Source organism: Saccopteryx leptura, chromosome 3, assembly GCF_036850995.1.
Source record: "Saccopteryx leptura isolate mSacLep1 chromosome 3, mSacLep1_pri_phased_curated, whole genome shotgun sequence".
Lineage (NCBI taxonomy): Eukaryota > Metazoa > Chordata > Mammalia > Chiroptera > Emballonuridae > Saccopteryx > Saccopteryx leptura.
The window spans coordinates 357,888,703-357,907,293 of NC_089505.1; the positions used below are offsets into that span (position 1 = coordinate 357,888,703).

The following is an 18,591-nucleotide window of genomic DNA, read 5'->3' on the forward strand; positions in this document are numbered from 1 at the left end:
ACCAAGCATATTGTATTCTCTACCTTGTTTTATTTTTGCTTAATTCTCCCAACAACCCTGCTTGGTAGACATTTTTATACCCGTTTTACATATGAGGGGATGGAGGCTTCAAGAAGTTCACTTGCCTGAGTTACGTGGGCCGAACTGGGCCAGAAAGCCAGGTCTGAGTGGCCTCAGGGCCCAGGTCCGTGCCAGATCGCAGTGCTGGGGTGTCAGGTAGAGGGCATTGAGATTCCGGGTGATGTTCCTAAACAAGTGGGACACGGAGACACTGGCTCCGAGTTCCCCTCCAGAGTCCCAGGATTTGCTTGTGAAGGGCCACACAACTAGAGTTAGTAACGGGAGCATCTTTCTCCTTTCCCTCAAAGGTGCTTCTTGGCACTAAAACAGTTTCTCATGCAGTTTTGTCACCATTTTAACCCCCTTCTGGGGAGGGAAGAAAAAATACATGTCATGAGAGAGATGGCCAAATTTACTAAATCTTAATCATCTTTCTGGGCTATCATGTGAGACAGGAAAAATAGTCTTCTTAAGTGTGTATGTGTTTTAAATAATAGAAAATACTGGGCATTCTGTGACAAGCACGCAAGAACCTGCCGGAACAGGCACGGAATAGGATACATGAGTGGTCGGGTTAGGCTAAGCTATGGTGCGGTGACATGTAAACCCTAGTATCCCAGTCATTTAACAAAGCAAGGTTTCTGTCTTACTCTCATGAAGTGCCCAGAAGGACAACAGCTCTCCAAGGTAGCGTTCTTCCAGGCTGCGACGTAGGGATCCAGGTAGCCTAAATTTGGCAACCGCATCACTGGAAACAATTCCAGGCTGCAGGAGCAGAGGAAAAGAGAATCGAAGGGTCACATATGCATTCTTTAAAGGTATCACTTCTGCTCACACAACCCTGTCTTGCTGCAAGGAGCATGGAAGACGTGGGCAAGCACGTGACTGGCAGGTAACACGTGTCTCTATCCAGAGAAGCCCCAGACTGGTTGTGCTGCTCCCACAAGCCATTGTTCCTCCCAGCGTGAGTGTCCATGAGTAATGAGCATCAGTGACAAAGCCCGGACCTGAATGGAGGTTCTTGATACTTAGTCCAGTGCCATTTTTGGATCTAAGGACAGCACTCAAGTGTTCCACCCAATGGTATGTGGAGGAGAGGTCCTGGTGGTCTGAAACACCACGGAGCATTAAAAGTGAATTTTTATTGCAGCTTTTTTAGATGTTGTAGAATACCATTACAATTTGGTTTTACATGGAACATCCAGTCTAGCATAAAGAAAATTAACATTTAATGAGCCCCTAATTACTGCCAAGCACTAATGATGCTGAGCACAACAAGTGACTCTAATCACGTTTACCACGTGTGTGCAAAGTGCCAGGCAGGTTCTCAGAACTACGTGGATTAATTTATCCACTCTCCCCAGTGCTCCTAGAAGGTCCTTACTATTGTTACTTTCCTCCTGAGAGAGACCTGATTATTTGCATTTAATAGACAAGGAAACTGAGACTCAGTGAGGTGAAAAAACACAGCGAGGAAGGGGCAGAGCCTCCAGGAAAATCCAGCCAGTTCTCAAACCAACACTCAATTTGGGTGGTTGGAAGTATTTCCCGGGATGTGAAAAGGCCAGGGACTAAAAATCAGTGCTATTTTGGCCCTGGCCTGTTGGCTCAGTGGTAGAGCATCAGCCCAGCATGTAGATGTCCCAGGTTCGATTTCTGGTCAGGGCACACAGGGGAAGCGACCATCAACTTTTCCACTCTTCCCACTCCCTCTTCTCTCTCTCTCTCTCTCTTCCTCTCCCACAGTCATGGCTCAGTTGATTCAAGCACATCAGCCCCAAGAGCTGAGGATGGCTTCATGGAGCCTCCGCTTGAGGCGCTAAAAATAGCTCAGTGGTGAGCATGGCCCCTGATGAGTAGAACATCAGCTCCAGACGGGGGTCACCAAGTGGGTCCTGGTCCAGGAGCATGCAGGAGTCTGTCTCTATCTCCCCTCCTCTCACTTGGAAAAGAAGAAAAAAAAATCAGTGCTATTTTGGGGGAGTATAGTAGTTGAATGCTTTTTTTGGTATTCGGTTGTATCTATACATTTCAAGGTGTCAGAATTGTGATGGATGTGAGAAGCTCTTTTATTCATTCAGGAGATATTTGAGCACCTACTACGTGGCAGGCACCATACTAAGTATTAGAGGTACTACCGTGGTGAATGAGATACTGCTTTCAATCTAGACATGTTTATTTTTTTGAGGAACTTTATAAATTAAAAAAAAAAATCTCCTTGAAAGGTAACTTAAGAACGTTGCTCATTGCTGCCCAGGAATGATCACATATTTGGATTTGGGCTCTAAAAGCATTGCATGTGACATCTGGGCTGTGCTCAGAAAGTAAGGATCCTCTCCAACAAGTGGATTCCATGATTAACCAGCCTAGCATTTGTTGGTTACCAACTTTTCACTAGTTCCTGTCTCGGACAGTCAGCCAACCAGTATTCTAGCCAACACTGAGATCACCTAGCCCAAGCTTCTGAGGTTTTATAGGAAAGGCAATGGAGGCTCTCTCTAGGTTGTGCAATGCCCAGCACCCCTCTGCTATTTAAAATGTTTCACTAGCAAAGCTCCGAGCTCCAGAATAACAGATGTTATTAATGATATGGGGAGTGCTCCTCTGCCTCTCCACTTTCACTCGGGATTGAAGTATACAGTGTTTTACCCTTCTTTGTTCTTTACACTTTTTACGAGAGTGCTTTCCACTGCTGTAGGGTGGCCAGAGCGGGAGGGGCAACAAGCCTCCTCAGCCACGTGGCCCCCAGGTGTGCGGGCATGGTTAAGGCAGCAGCCATTCTCCCCTCCATCTCAGAGCAGGTGAGGGACACGCCCCACGTCAAGTCCAGCAGTGGAACCTGGGCTAGAACCCTACACTTTCGCTTATACTTCGCTATTTTCTTACTAATTTCTTTTTGGGTTTTCAGGATTAGAATGTGATGCCAAGTTTTCTGACAAAGGTAATCATGTCATATTTGGGGGAGTGGAGGGGTGGAGCCAATACAAACCCAGAGACATCTATTAAATATTGTTCTGGTGAACCTCACATTTTTGGGGGGTCTTTTTTGCTCATGGTTTAAATTGTGGAGTTTGATCCCTAGAAAGTCATAATGTGGCTTGATGATCTCCACGGAGTAGGGGACTTGGTGAGTCTGGGACCCGAATAGAGAGCCCACAGGGCTCAGTTGTTCTGACTGTGAGAAATTCATCTAGGTGACCTGGAGTGTAGGTAACTTTCCTCCCCCAAGATTCTGGAAGAGTCCCTTTCATCCCAGCCTCCCACCAACCCTTTACCTTTTGCTTTGCATAAATAACAGGCACTGGAATTTACCTTTGAGGGGGAAAAAATCTTCCTGCTCCCCCAGCTCCTCTGGTACAGCGAGAGTGTCTGTCTTGCAGTTCAGGTGACCTGTGCAACAGAAGACACCAGTCACCCTACATCCCTTTCGTCCAAGCCCCATTCCATCCTGGGCCCACCTAGTAAGTGTCACTGGGATCCTGGTGGTGCCCAGCTCTACTTCTCTGCTAGGCGCCCTCACTGAAAGCTGGTACTGGGCCCGCAACTCTTGGTTTCTGCAAAAATACGGGGTGAGAAGGGATAGTTTTTGTGTCCTGGACCCCCCAGTGGAGCCCCAAAGCTGCCGTGGCCACCCCTTGTGTGGAGTAGATACTCAGTATTGGTGGAATTTCTGAGGCAGGCCACACCAATGGACCCACAGCAATGCTTGTCCAGGACACACAAGCTGTCGGAGACTTGGCACGCTGGTCGTTTGTTCTGGCCCCCGATGAAACACCCTTGCACCGTATGCTATCGGTAACCCTAAGTACAGATTACAGTGAACGCTTGGGCTAATCATGAGAAAAGCTAGTGGTCACTTAAGAGCCAAGTTTTTCCCCAAGGGGACATGGGAGGGGGAGGGAGGGGAAGGGAGAGAGGATGAGAATCATACTAAACTGCAGGAGCTAAAGAACAAAGAACATGCTTTCTTTCCTCTAAACCAGTGGCAGCCCTGCCTGAAAGGCTTATAAAAGAAAAATAATGAAAAAACCTACAACTGGACGTTTTATCATGTGTAGACAGGTGTGCACACAGCTAAGACACAAACACTGCTTTAAAGTTTAATATTTTTTGTGTCTTGCATGTGTGACAGTACATAGGTATTTACGTACAACTTTAACCAGAAAATGTACACTGAGGCCGATGGCTTGTATTACAAGTCCCGAGTTGTAGGTATTCAGCTCTGTAAGTCAAAGCTTTCGATGAAGGAGGAGACGAGACGTTTGTGTCCGTGTTTGTTTCAAATAGCGACCCATGAAAAATTCCTAGTCCTAGGTTTGCAGAAAGGGACTATTTATTGCTAATTACCTAGTCTCTGTAATAAAATTTTCAGGGCATATTGGGGAAATGATCACTTTTAATAAAATAATCACTTAAATAAATATCTTCCTGCAGGTTTCACATTATGCCCATTTTTGTGAATTGGAATTTCATAAACTGGGACTTGAAAGCTTGCCTTATGAACAGGGTTTGCAGATGGATCTCATATTTGGGGACAATGGGAAGATAAGGGGACTGTTTTAATTTCAGAAGAGAAATCTTGGCGAAGGAAGCAGAGGGGTGTAGCAGCATCCTCTCACCCACCAAACGCACCTTTCAGAGGACATTGGCGGCCAGTTTCTGGACCGCTTTTATCTTTCTGTTTGGATGAGTTGACAGGGAGCTTTCGCCCCCCCCCCCCCACTATTCTGGAATAAGTATGTGGCCTGAAAGAAATTCCACCCAGAGGCGGGGTGTCAGGAGGGTCACCCAGCGCAGCCGCCCACAGCTTGCTGACTTTGAGCAGGTCATTCACCCCCCCTGGGCTCAGTTTCCCGGATGGGGAAGTGGAGGGGCCTTCCAGCCGCTGCGCCCCTTTGCCCCTCTGGTCGGGTCGGCTCTGCCCGCTCCAAGTGGGCGGGACTTCTGCAGGTAGGGCTGCCTGTCACAGGCCTGCTGCTGCCCGGCTCCCTCGGGGCAGCCTGCTGACTCAGAGCTTTCTGGAAGCCTTGTGCAAAAAACACTCGACTTTCCCCCCGCTGCCAGCTGTTGGGACGCTTCCTTGGATAGGCCACGTGGTGTTGAGCAAGCGGGCGGCTCTGGGCAGCCCCTGCTAGCCCAGGATCCCAAGGCAGTGAGTGGGGCTGCCGCTGGCTCCCTGGGCAGCGTGGGGAAGGGAAGGGGAGGGAAGGGAGGCTTGCTGGCCGACAGGGCTGGCATGTTTTCGGTCCTGTCTGGCCCTGGCTGGAAAAGTTAACGGGCCGGGCCCTCCCGGTGAGAGGGGACAGAGCTGGCTGGGCTGCCCTGCCCCCCTCCTCCCATGGAATGCCCTGTTTATTTGTGGGTCCCTGTTTCTCTGGGGAAATCACTGGTGCCGGGGCTGGGGACACTGGCAGGATAGCTCCAGGGAAATTTCCCTCCCAGTCCACTTAGAGCTTTGGGGGACCAGGGCTGGCAGTCGGAGACGCTCTAGGAGGAGAGGGGGAAGTGAGCCTGCAGGTGGTGAGGGGGACATCTGAGCGGTCACCCTGGATTAACACCCTCTCCTCCCCTTTCCGGTTCTAAGCCTGCAAAGGGGGGGGGGGCTGGGGTGTGAGGACTTGAAATGAAAGCAACCAAGCGAAGCAGCCGGTCTCCCCTCCCTCCCCCCACCCCAGCCCACCCCGGCAGAGGCAGATAACCCCAGAGTGACACCAGCCGCAGAGGTGATAGCGCTCTTAGATTAATGGCTGGTGTGAGCCTCACTTGGCGGTTTAACCACCTGACGTCTTTTTCTGTTCAAGCCTGTGATGGTGGCTTAAGGGCCACCTCATATTCAGTGCTCCTTGTCCCTTCCTCCAGAGACTTATGCTGGAACTCACACCTCAACTCCCCTGTCACCTCCCCTGCAGGCCTTCCCTGAAGGGGTCCCTGCTCTCTGGCCCTCTAGGCCAGAATTTGTCTGTCTCGGCACTGGAGACATGAGGTCAGATCATTCTGTGTCATGGGGAACTGCCGTGCATTGTAGGGTGTGTGGCAGCCTCCCTGGCCGCCACCCACTAGATGACAACAGCACCTCCCCTCCACTTATGACAACTAAAAATGTCTCCAGATGTCACCAAAAGTCTCCTAGTGGGCAGACTGTCCCATCCCTCCCTCGCCCTCCATTGAGAGCCACCGGCTAAACCACCTTCTGTTTTATTTTCTTCACAACCCTCTTCACTCTGAAGTCGCCTTGTGTTTTTCTCCTGATCCCACCTCTACTCAGCCCTGGCAGCACCTTCTGATCACCTGAGAAGCTTTTTTTAAAAACCTCAATGCCCGCTCCCACCCCCATAATTAAATTAGAATCTCTGGAGTATGGGGACTCTTTAAAAAAGCTTCCCAGGGGTGTCTGCCCGGGCCGTGGGTTGAGGATCACTGCTCTCTCCCCAGGAGGGTAAGCCACCACCTGAGGAAGGACGTGGTGGCCTTGGCCACAGTGGTGTTGGCAGGACATAGAGCAGTGCCTGGCGCATAGTAGGACTCGGAACTGAGAGTTGGTGAATGAACAGATACTCGAGAGAACCCATCATCACTGTTGTATGGTTTTGGGGTGTTTCTTTAGGGATTCATTTATTTAGACATTCAACAAGTACTCATTAAGTGCTTACTTCCTGCCAGGTGTGGTGTTAAATGCTGGAGATGCAAAGTTCAATTAAACTTGAGCCCTAGTCTCCTAGAGGCAAATAAGCAAATACACAGATACACAGGGTTGCCCGCCTAACGAGATCATTGCTAGAGTGAAAGGTATGTAGGAAGCGGTTAGAACGCAGAATAAGCAGTCTCTGAAAAGACACTAGAAAAGAACCTTCAGCCTCTTAGTGAGGTCTTTTCCTTACATTTTCACACTCGAGCACCTTCACCTCAGCTGAGCAAACAGGTGCTGGGAGGCCACCTGCCTACCTGCAGCCTGGCCCGGATTCAAACCCGGCTCTGCCTCTCTCTCTCTCTCTCTCTCACTCTCTCTCTCTCAAGTCCACGTTCTTTCCAGCATCTGATGCTGCGTCCAGAGCTGAGACCGGACTGCGTCTCCTGTGGGCAGGGTGGCTGCTCAGGGCCCTCGGGCTGCACACAGAGTAAACCCCCCTCCTGCCACTAGCGGACTGCAGGCTCCACGTGCTGCCTGCCCCGGAAAGGTTATTAACCCACTGAGTCCCCTTGTTATGCGCTCTTCCGATCTCCGAAACCAAGAATTGGGCTTAGACTGGGTTCCCCAGAGATAGACCCTGCGCTTCAGGCCTCTCCAGAAGCAACGTGGGCCCCGAAACTGAGAGCAGCCAAGCAAGGAAACACAGGTGTGGACAGTTAGAAGCGAGGCAAAGGCACTGAGGTGGGAAGGGCCGGGGGATGTGGGCGGGGTGGGGCAGCATCAGCCCAGACGCAAGAACACCGCTCAACTATAGAGCTTTTTTTTTTTTTTTTTTGAGTTGTCAGTGTCATTTATTGAACACTTGTTGTACACAGAGCCCCATGCTAGGTTTGAAGGTTTGAAATGGACATTCTGTCCTAAAGGAGGTGGCTGTTAGGGACGGTGACCAGACGCTCCGTTTATAAGCATCTCCCACCAAAGTCACTGACATCAGCGTGTTCAGCAGTCCTGGCTCTTCACTGTCAGGATCCCCTCTTGTCTTTACCTCTCCCTCAAATTCTCTTGTCAAATTCTCTGCTGTAGGATTTTTGGACTGCCTGCAGCTCCTGAAAAAGCTCCTTCTCTTCCTCCTTAGGACCTTCACACATTCCAGGCCCTCTTCCTTGTTCTCAGAATAAATAACATCTGTTATGAGTCAGGTTAATATCCCCTCCTCCAGGAAGCCATCTCTGACTGACACTCCAACCCCAGGTGTCCTTGGCTTTGGTCAGGTTCACTGCTCTTCCTGTCTGAGTAATCATCACTCAAGATGGTCATCACCTCTTCTCTGTAAGCTTTAGGGAAGTCAGGGGGCCATGTGTCGTGTTCATTAGGCATTAAAGCTAGGCCTAGGTATGAAAGCTAGGCCTGATTTTGAAACTCAGCTTAACCACTTCTCAATTGTGGGGCTTGGATTGGACTTTAAGTCTCAGTTTCCCTTCTGTAGAAATGGGCACAATTACACCTCCCTTACAGGAGTACTGTGAGGATTAGAGTAAATTCATGAAAACTGCCTAGAAGACAGTACACCCAGGTGTCTGAGTTTGAGTCCCAGCAGGAAATGAAGTAGTAAGGGGAATTCGTGAGTGGACTACTCACAGAGAGTTGGCGGGGTTAAGTAGAGCCATTGAGGCATGGGGAAGCTCCCGCTTAGCAAGAGCAAAAGGTCCAGCTTCCCCTAAGCCTGAGGTGGCACCACTGGGGGGCCAGCGAAACTCAGGAGAGGTGTAGCTGCAGCAGAGCGCTGTCCCGGGTGATAACAGAGTAAGAACTAACATTGGTTGTGCGCCGGCTGTGGCCAGCCAGTGTTCTGAACACGTTAACTCATTTGTGGGGTAAGTGTTACTATTCGCCCATTAGGCAGATGGGAAAGCTGAGGCACAGAAGGATGTGTTTTCTCCTTTACCCTCGGATCTCGGGCTGGCTCCTCCCACTGGTGGAAGCTGGGGGTGAGGATGCTGAAACAGTCCACAGGAGCCACTGAGCAGAGTGGAGAAGGTGGAGAGAGGATCTGCAGGGTGAAGGGAGACAGTCCAACTCAGAAGGTAGTTGGTAAGCGGGAGCTGTTATTGCTGCTGCTGCTACTATTGTTTTTATAGCTGGTCCTCAGAGCCCAGAGCAATGCCTGGCTCCTAGGTGGCTCAGACATTTTCCAACTGACTGAATGGACAACTGACCTACTAACTACAAATTATAGCAATATCACTTAAGCCCTAAATAGCACATTTATTGAGTAATGTAATTGAAAATATTATCCCTTTAAGCTTCTGGTAATATAGGAAATGGTTCGCTGCTAAGAGTTTTAATACTATTATATATTTGTTGACTCAGTGAATTCTTTTTGACATTTATTCAGGATTTCCCGACCGTATGGGAAGGAAAGCAAAACACCATCGTCAGTGTTCTAGGCGGAATGGAGAAGGAGGGCTTCCGTTCTGATTGAAACGTTAGGCACTTGGAAGTTGTCATTGAATTTAGGCTGAGAGTTGAACACTCCTGCCTGAGACCACCCAACCTGGAAACCACAGGCGACGCCCTGCCCAGTGGGTTCCCCACAGTCAGGAGAGAGCTCTGGTACTCATACACAGGTTGGATGGCTGACCCGGCTGTGCGAGGTGGGCTGGCCACCTAAGGCTCAGTAATCATAGTTGCCGCTACCTGTGTGCTTTCGTGGGCCAGGCCTTGTCCTGAGACACTGCATGGGTTTACTCATTCAATTCCCATAACTACCATCCAGAGTGAGTTCTGTTACTTGCCCTATTTTGCAGATGAGTAAACGGAGGCACAGGAAGATTAAGTGATTTGCCCACGGTTACCCAGGTGGAATGTAAGACCCCTAATTCAAGTGCAGAGTCTGGCTCCGGATGCCTTCTCTTAACTGGGGTGCTTATTGCCTCTCTTTCTTACTGCCTCAGATCTCTTCTTTTATAAATGGGGCTCAGAGAGGTACCCAGCCTTGTTAGCTAGATAGAGTTCAAATGGGTCTTACTGACTGCTCTCACTCTGAACCATCCTGGCGCCTTGGGCAGGTGACGTGGCTTTATTTTGGTTTACTTACCCCTCTGTAAAATGGGGCTAATAATTATATCTTTAAATAATTTTAGGAGACGAATGTGCACTTCTGCCTTGATTCCTTTTAGATAAGAGGACCACATGTGGTGTGTGTGGACCACTCCAGTAAACTGCAGGGCGCTAGACAACAATTACAGGAGTAATAACTAACAATAGCCTGTATAGAGCCCTGGCTTCGGTCAGGAGGGTTCAAAACCCATCTGTTAACCCACATAAATCATTGTTCATAATCTAGAACTTTCACACCCCTTCCAGGTTGACAGCTGGAAATCAGTTACAGAAAAGGGAGTAACTCGCCAGGTTACCACAGCTGAGTGCGCTTACCAAGCTCTGAACCTGGAGCTTAGTGGAAGCTCCCAACCAGTAGCTGGATTATTGACAAGTAGTGTCGATGTTGCTGTATTTTGCATTGCACACACAGTTTCTCCAGCAGTAACGATAGCCACAAAGCAAAGGAAAACCATTTCTGTATAAAACCTGAATGTGGGACTGGCCTTTTTTTTTTTACAACAAAATAACAGAGACGGTGATAACTACCCTTAGTGCCGTCTCCCAGGATGACAGGCAGGAAGCCGTGAGGTTCCTGGAGAGAAATACAAGGGCCTGCGAGACTCACCCTCTGAAGTCACGTGTTGTATCATAAAGGGCGTCTGAAGCGACTGCAGGAGGAAAGCAGCACAAAGGCTAGAAAGAAGGGTTGAAAACAAACCTCCCGGGGAAGAGAAAGCTGACCTGTGTGTCATCTCATGATGTTATGTGGTCACGTCCCCTGGGAGTGATTTTAGACAACAGGTGACCTCAGAAGCCATCAGGATCCTTTGTGCCTGATGTGACCCAAGTCACATCCTTTACTAGACTCCAGACACGTCAGCCCTGGAGCATTAAGTGTGAGAGCAGGACCTGGAGTGAGGCAGACGTGAGTTTGAATCCTGGCTCCATCTTTTTCCAGCTGCCTGACCTGAGGCCACAGGTCATCATCTATAAAAAAAAAAAGTTGATAACTCGGTCTACACCATTCAGTCTTTGTCAAGGTTGAGAGTAATTCTAGAGAAGGCACTACCCAAAGAACTAGAAGCAGAGTTAGAAAAGGCTCCCTCTGGGGAATATAGAGGGGGAGCTAGTTTTCACTATAAGCTGGTGGTTTTCATTTTAAGCCTCTGTTATATTTGATTTCTTGCTATGAGGCTATATTTCTCTGCAGCCTTTTAAGAGATCGTGTAAATTCGGCACTTTATACAATGCTTGGCAAATAGTAAGAGCTTAATAAATGCAGGCTGTTCATTTCTGTGGACCTGGCGACTTGCTGTCACTATTTCCTGGATGTATAGACATCGTCTAACAGCATCAGTGCAGAGTGGTGTCTAGAGTGAGAGAGCCTGTGACAGCTACTGTCCCCTGGGTCACACACCTTCTTAAAGAATTGTGCTCAGTTTAGAGTTGTGTATTCGGTGGAGACATCCACAAACTAATGTGCCAAAGGGGAAGGGTCAAGATTGCAGTCGGTCTGGAACCAGGGAATGTAAGGCTTCATTCACTTGGTAAAGTTGGGGATGTTTGGGGTGGGAGTTTGAGGAGCTAGTCAATGCACAACCCTGTTACCACAGCAGGTTCAGGACCAATAGAAACAGACACAAGGTAAAGATCAAAATATCCACTTTGTTCCTGACAGAACCGGTCTAGAAAGTGTGACTCACGTACCCTGGCTGGAGGTCTTTCTAACATTCCCTGCCCTGCACGCCACACTGCAAAGAACCCAACAAGGGAGCCGCCAGTCTGCAAGACAGACACACTTAGGGCATTGCTGCTCTCTGATCAGGGGAAACCAAACAGACAAAGGGGCTGCATCTGTGATGTTGGCAGATTAACTTCACCGAGTCAAGGAATGGACCAGTGATGGTCTCACCTACCAGCCGGGCGCTTTATTCCACTTACAGGGGGATGGTAATGGGTCCAGGGTGTCTCAGTAAGGATCTTTCCTCGCGAAAACTGGTAAGGACTAAGATTCCCACCTTCGCTTTTAGGAAGGCTGCAAAAAAAAAAAAAATTCATTAAACACCTTCTTAGTGTGCAAAGTGTTCTTCATGCATTCATTCACTTATTCATTCATTCAATGGATCATCAAATAGTTTTTGATCACCTATTAGGTGCCAGATGGTCTTCCAGGCTCTTGGGGAACAAAACAGAATGAGATCCGTGCCTTCATGGACCTTTTCATTCTTGGCCTAGGGAAAGACAGACAGTAAGCAATAATCACAGTGTACTTTGCTATAACATGATCATTGCCATGGGGAAAAAACAATGCGAGACGTGAAGGAAGTCAGGGAGCGAGCCACGAGGCTGTCTGGGGAAGGCATTCCAGGCAGAGGGACAAAGCTGGGCAGAGGCCGAAGGCAGGAATGTGCCTGAGAGGTGCGAGAAAAACAAGGCTAGCAGACGGTGAGGGGAGAGCAGCGGGCCAGGAGACACAGACGGCCGAGAGCCTACGGCCATGGTCAGGACCACGTCCATCTCGGTGTGTGACATGTTATTTGGTTCACACCTTATAGCACTTCTGCGATAGTTCTTATTATGCCTTTTTCAATGTGATCTAAATTTTTTATTTATTGATTTTTTAGAGAGAGATTTGTTGTTCTACTTATTTATGCATTCGTTAGTTTATTCTTATATGCACCTTGACTGGGAATCGAATCCACAACCTTGGCATAGCAGGACGCTGTCCGACTGTGAGCAACCCAGCCAGGGTTTATTATCCCTTTTTGCAGATGGATAAACTGAAATCTATAGCCAGAAGCCCCCTTCCTTTATTTTACAACCAAGAAAATCAATACCCAGAAATGCAGAGTGACTGGCCCAAGGCCACACAGTGGGGGGAAATGGCAGTGAACTAGGACTCGGGTCCTCTGGATCTCAGTCCAGAACTTTCTCCCACACCTCCGCCCTAAAATGAACGTCCTTGGAAGGAGGTGACCCTGGGACTCTCTTGAAGATTCAGCTACAGATCACGGAGCTGTTAAGACTGCTTTGCTGCCAGATCTTCCATGTGGACTACAGAATGTTCTTCTTAGTGAGCGGGTCAATGCGGAAAGTCTGAACCTGGTTAACACGTTAAACCCGCATGCTGTAAATATGGAGGAGGGAAGGAAGACCATTGCCTTGTAATCACAGTGTACTCTGACTCGTTGCTTCCCATGTGCCTGGCCCTGTTGTAAGCTGTTGACATGTGTTCATCCATTTCTCCCTCACCACCACCCTAAGGGATAGGTACTGTTATTACTTCATTTTACAGATGAGGGAGCTTAAGCACAGAAAGAGGAGAGACAACCTGCCCAAGGTCACATCGTAAGTAAAGAGCTAGGCTGGACTCAAAGCCCAGGGAGCGAGGCTTCCGAGTTCATGCTCGTCACCACTCTGCTCACACAGATTGGCCGGACCCAAGGAAGGTTACTCCAGCCACAGGATTCGGGTCACCAAAAGCATGTGTCCATTTCCCGCAGGCAGCTAGGGAGTAGATGAGAGCCGCCTTTCATTCTCACACACTCTTACCTGGAAGATGTTCCTTTCTCACAGCTTCCCATGAGGCACGGGGACACTCAGAGCTTGATGACTGTCAAACACCTCCCTGTGAAAGAAATCCCAAGTAGATTCCATCTCTTGTCCCCTCCCTGGTTTAAACTTTGAATTATTTGAGGGGAGAAAGGAGCCGTCCCCCTGGATTGAAAACAGGGCTCAGGATTTGCTGATCTGCTAGTAATAATGATGATGATTAGCATTCATGCAGTACTTACACTTTCCAACAAGCTGTCACACACAGTCATTATATCATTAGTTTCACGAGGGTTCTAGGTTGTCAACACTTTATAGATGAGAAAGCTGAGATGAATTCGGGAAGGTTCAGTGGTTTGCTTAGTCACACTACTGATAAGTTGGGTGGAGAGTAGATGTGTACCTAAGTCCAGATCCAAAGTTCTAGCGACTCTGATGGCTGAACAGCTACTCAGAGGATAGCCCTCTAGACTATAGTTTTGAATCACAGGAGCACTTCCTTCTGTCTTTTTTAAAAAAACAATCATAAGCAGCTATGGCAAATTCCGAGTTATCTACTTAGACTCAAAAGATATTTAAGTTTCTAGAATTGGGTCTCCACCAAAACGGTTACTTTTATTGCTGGGATCAGCCTGGCTGCGTCTGTTTTGCTAAGTTGGGCCGCTGAGGGCTTGACACCCATGGGCCACACTTAGGAGTTGATGCGACTGTTGTGAAAAGGCACATATTGGTCCTCACCATCTACACTTCTCACGAAAGTTAGGGGATATTATAGCGCTTCATATTCATTGTGAAATATCCCCTAACTTTTGTGAGCAGTATAGATGCCTGCAACTAACGGGGTTTTTTTTTTCTCTCCCATTTCATGCAACTTCTGCTTAGAGCCTACTTGGCATAATTGACACATTGGCTCAGGCTGCCAAGACTGCCAACTCAGAGCCTCAGATCAGCTAAATCAGTTATGACAGATGTGATTATTTACAAGAAAATAGAAGTCACTATAATTAGACCTTCTAAGGAGTACATTTGGGTGGAGAATGAGAAGGCACAAGCATAATCTGGCATGCTGTACTTGCATTTCCGCCCCGAGTGTGTTCTCTGCTCTGGGAAAGGAGGTGTGGGGATGTCTGGCACCCTCCACAGACACTGCCACTTACCGCTTCTCATGACACAGCGCTTGATAGATGAAAAGGCAAGGTGGTAAAGCGAGCATTCGATTGGGCACCAGGAGAGTTTTTGTTCTGAGCTCAGCCACTTGCCCTTAGCATCGGTTCTTTTTTCAGTCATAAAATGGGACTAAATAAGAAACCCTATCGCATCATAGGGTGGTAAAATTAAAAGTGATAAAGTAGGACCGGTGTCTAGCATCGTGCCTGACAGAAGGCACCATGCATACAGCACTGACAGGTGGTAGATGGCCCTGCCCTTCTTGAATATAGCATTGAATCTCTTTGAGCCTCACTTTCTTGACTGGAAAATATAGATGATCTCCAATATAGATGGTATAATGATGGATGAGATGGACGAAATAAGGTATATGAAAAGGGCTTCATAATCATTTGTTGCTGTTTTGTGCCTTCTTATTTTTTTTATTTTACTTTTTTTACAGGGACAGAGAGAGAGTCAGAGAGAGGGATAGACAGGGACAGATAGGAATGAAGAGAGATGAGAAGCATCAATCATCAGTTTTTCGTTGTGACACCTTAGTTGTTCATTAACTGCTTTCTCATATGTGCCTTGACCGTGGGCCTTCAGCAGACTGAGTAACCCCTTGTTCGAGCCAGCGACCTTGGGTCCAAGCTGGTGAGCTTTTTGCTCAAACCCGATGAGCCTGTGCTCAAGCTGGCAACCTGGGGGTCTTGAACCTGGGTCCTCAGCATTCCAGTCCGATGCTGTATCCACTGTGCCACCGCCTGGTCAGGCTGTGCCTTCTTATTTTTAAAATATCCATAAAAGTCACCATTTATTCCCTGAGTTGTGGGTCAGGCAATGTAGTAAATAAGAATGGCTTCCCATTAGGCACAGTGCCTGGGGCCCCATGACTCAGGGCCCCAGGAAATGTTAACTCTTCATTTCTCTTAAAATTATAAGAAAAAAATGCATATAATAATGGTGAGTATAAAATGAAATAGAAAAATAATAAATAATTATAAACATAGTGAATTCAACCTAGATTGGATTCATCTTTATCCCAATTATAATTGTAAAATATAATTAATTTTTGTACGTGTTTTGTTTCCTTGGTTTGTTTGTTTTTTTTAGTGCTATAGGGAGCCACAAAGACAAGGTCCTAGGACTCATGAAAGGCAGAATGCAGCCTTGGGTGTAGGACTTCTATAGAAGTTAGCTCAGTTGTTCCCAGGAAGGATTTTTTTAAATTCCCATTTTACAGGCAAGGAAACTAAAGTTCAAGCAGAGTTTTCCAAAGCCACTCAGCTGGTAAGAGGCGACATTAGTCAGGTTGGGCTAACAGCTGTAACAACCCCCACATTTTAATAGCTTAACACCTTAGGAGTTTATTTCCTGTTCACACATTTCAGTGTGGGGGTTTGGCAGACAGTCTTACATACAGTGATTCAGGGATCTAGGCTCCTTCTTTTTTGCAACTCTGCCTCCTTCTGGTCCTGGGAGCTCTTCATTCAGTTGGTAGATGGAGAAAGAGAGAGGACCACAAGTTTAGAGTTCTGAGGGGCCAGACCTGGAATTGGCCTCCATGATTTCTGCTCCCCCATTGGCCAGAACCCAGTCACCTGACCACTCTGAACTACAAGGAAGGCTGGGAAATGTAGTCTAACCATATGCCTAAAAGGAAAGGGGAAATATGGGTACAGTGGAACTCTCAATCCCTGACACAGTGACAGTGTTGGATCCCAGCCCAGGTCTTTTGTACACAAAGCCCATGCTCTTTCCAGTCTACTTAGCTGATTCTTGTCACTCTCAATTTCCACAAAGCCCTTTTATGGGCCCTTTTCTCCGCCAAACTTGCCTACTCATGCTCCCAGGCCCCAAACCTTTCCCAATGCACTGGGAAGAGCATTGGGAATCACTCTCCGGTTGGCTTGCGGAGGCTGCAACCAGGTGTTTGGCTCTCTGTGCTGCCCAGTCCCAGGTGCACTGGGTGCTTCTGAGCATGTGCTGAAGCCGGTGGCTGCCTTCTGAGTGTGAGATGGGCTTTCAGAGAGCAGGAGGGCTCTTGGCTGAACCAGGAGGCTGGGGCATGGCACCAGCAGTAAGGGTGCAGTACCAGATGGCCTTGCAGCTCTAAGATGCCACAATCCTGGAATTACTGGGCATTTGCCATAGTGAATCTTGTGGCTTGCCCCTGTGTGTGTGTTGCTTTGGGGCACTTATGATCCTAAAGGACAAAGTTGCTGGAGCCAGCTGGAGGCTAGATGCCCTGCAGACACTTTCTATAACCATTGGGCAGGCTCAGTAACTCTAGTGATATTCTGTAGTGCTGGCATTGGTGTGCACCCAGCCCCTATGCAGGGGTCCCCAAACTTTTTACACAGAGGGCCAGTTCACTGTCCCTCTGACCATTGGAGCGCTGCCACATACAGTGCTCCTCTCACTGACCACCAATGAAAGAGGTGCCCCTTCCGGAAGTGCGGCGGGGGATCGGATAAATGGCCTCAGGGGGCTTCATGCGGCCCCGCGGGCCGTAGTTTGGGGATGCCTGCCCCTATAGGAATAGGCTGAAGCTTTCTGTTATGAAATCCCTGAGTTGAATAAAAATATCTTCTTCCTCCAGGAAGCCTTCAGGGGTCTTCACCTATTCAGAACTCAGGGTACATACTGCCATTTCACCTAAAGGTCCTGTATCTCCTTGTAACATCTCTCATGGTCACCCTCTCTTTATCTGCTGTTAGCCTCACAGGCAAGAAGGCTGAGATTGTAGCTAAAGCCCACTAGCAGGATAAACAGCATTTAATCAAGTCTTATATTTCATCCACATTCACACCCAGGACTGGTTTTTGGTAAGGAGAGAAGTGGTGCCCAGGTACCATCCTTCTTTCCTTTTATTTAGCGATGGGAAAAGCGCACCAAGAAAAAAAATAACCCATTTGCCTATAGTTAATCTGAAATGTCCGTGGTCATACCCCCAGTCTCTGTAAAGTGGGTGCAGTCACCGTGGATAGCTGTGCCTGTGTCAGAAATAACACCCCTTCAATCAGACCTGGTCACATCCCTGGCTGCCATTTCCCCGGCTGATTGACACTGGACAGATCCCTCATTTCTCTCTGCTGCTTCCTCTCACGACCGGACTGCTGGCTGGCGGGTGGCTGTGAGCTTTAAATGACAGCATATGAAACGGCACTTGGCACGCAGCTCCCCTCCCATCCCTGTGAGTCTCTCACGCAGGCGCAAAACCTCGCTTAGAAATGTATTTTGGCATCCAGGACGCTCCCTGGGAGGAATTTGTTTTTGTTTTAATGCTGAGGACGTTTGCATGAAAACAGGATCTTAGTTGCTTAGGAATTGATCAACTCCTGCTGCTGCTCTTCCCCACTGAAGTGCCAGTCCCATACTTGTCACAGGCAGGCAAGCAACGGGTGGGATGCCCAGGACAGCCAGACCTCTGCAGATGCAGGGGCCCGGCCACTCTGGGAGGATTACAGAGGCCAGGGATTCGAGAAACCAGTCCTAGGCTGGAGAGAGCCTGCAGGCAGAAGACGCCCTGGGCCAAAGGACGCCCACCTGAGTGGAGGTTTTCTGTGAGTCTACTTTGCTGTAGCGACTCAGGGGTAGATGCTGCAGGTAGAAGACTGCTGGAGTGAGTGACAGGGCCACTAGTTACAGCAGAGGGGTGAGAGAAGCCGGACAGACTTGGGTTCTGCTACTCACCCGCAGGGTTAAGCGTGGACATGCTGCTTAACCTCTCTGCACCCCAGTTTCCTCACCTACAAAATAACACCCATCTCTCAGGGGCGTTAGGAGGTTTAAATGAGATGCTAGCTGTTAAGTGCTCGAGAAAACACTCAATAAAGCCAGACTTATTAATAACAATTCATAGTAATACCAGATGCTCTCCATCCTAAGAAAGAGCTGTCCAAATGGCCACAGAAGGCTATTTAGAGGAAGGACTTGAACTTGATTGGACACAGCTGTGTTCATGGCAGGCCGTTCTTGAGGAGGTTTTGGAGACACTGTCCAAGAAATCAAAGTAAAGTTGCCCACATGAAGTTGGAGGAGGGTTTCCAGGTCTCCAGCTCCGTAGGACCCCCATGTCCCCACCCCCCACTTTGCAG

The 18,591-nt window shown here is 48.4% G+C and overlaps 1 protein-coding gene and 1 long non-coding RNA gene across 2 annotated transcripts in view; one reads left to right on the forward strand and one right to left on the reverse strand.

The window, feature by feature from the left end:
- The window catches only part of ZHX2 (zinc fingers and homeoboxes 2), a 143,546-nt gene that overhangs the window by 14,607 nt on the left and 110,348 nt on the right, over window positions 1–18,591 (forward strand). The gene's annotated exons all lie outside the window — the stretch shown is intronic.
- LOC136398077 (uncharacterized) lies at window positions 11,716–13,458 on the reverse strand. Its single transcript, XR_010749972.1, has 3 exons — window positions 13,343–13,458; window positions 11,937–12,021; window positions 11,716–11,825 (listed from the first exon to the last, which is right to left on the reverse strand). It is a non-coding gene; the product is annotated as an uncharacterized lncRNA (long non-coding RNA).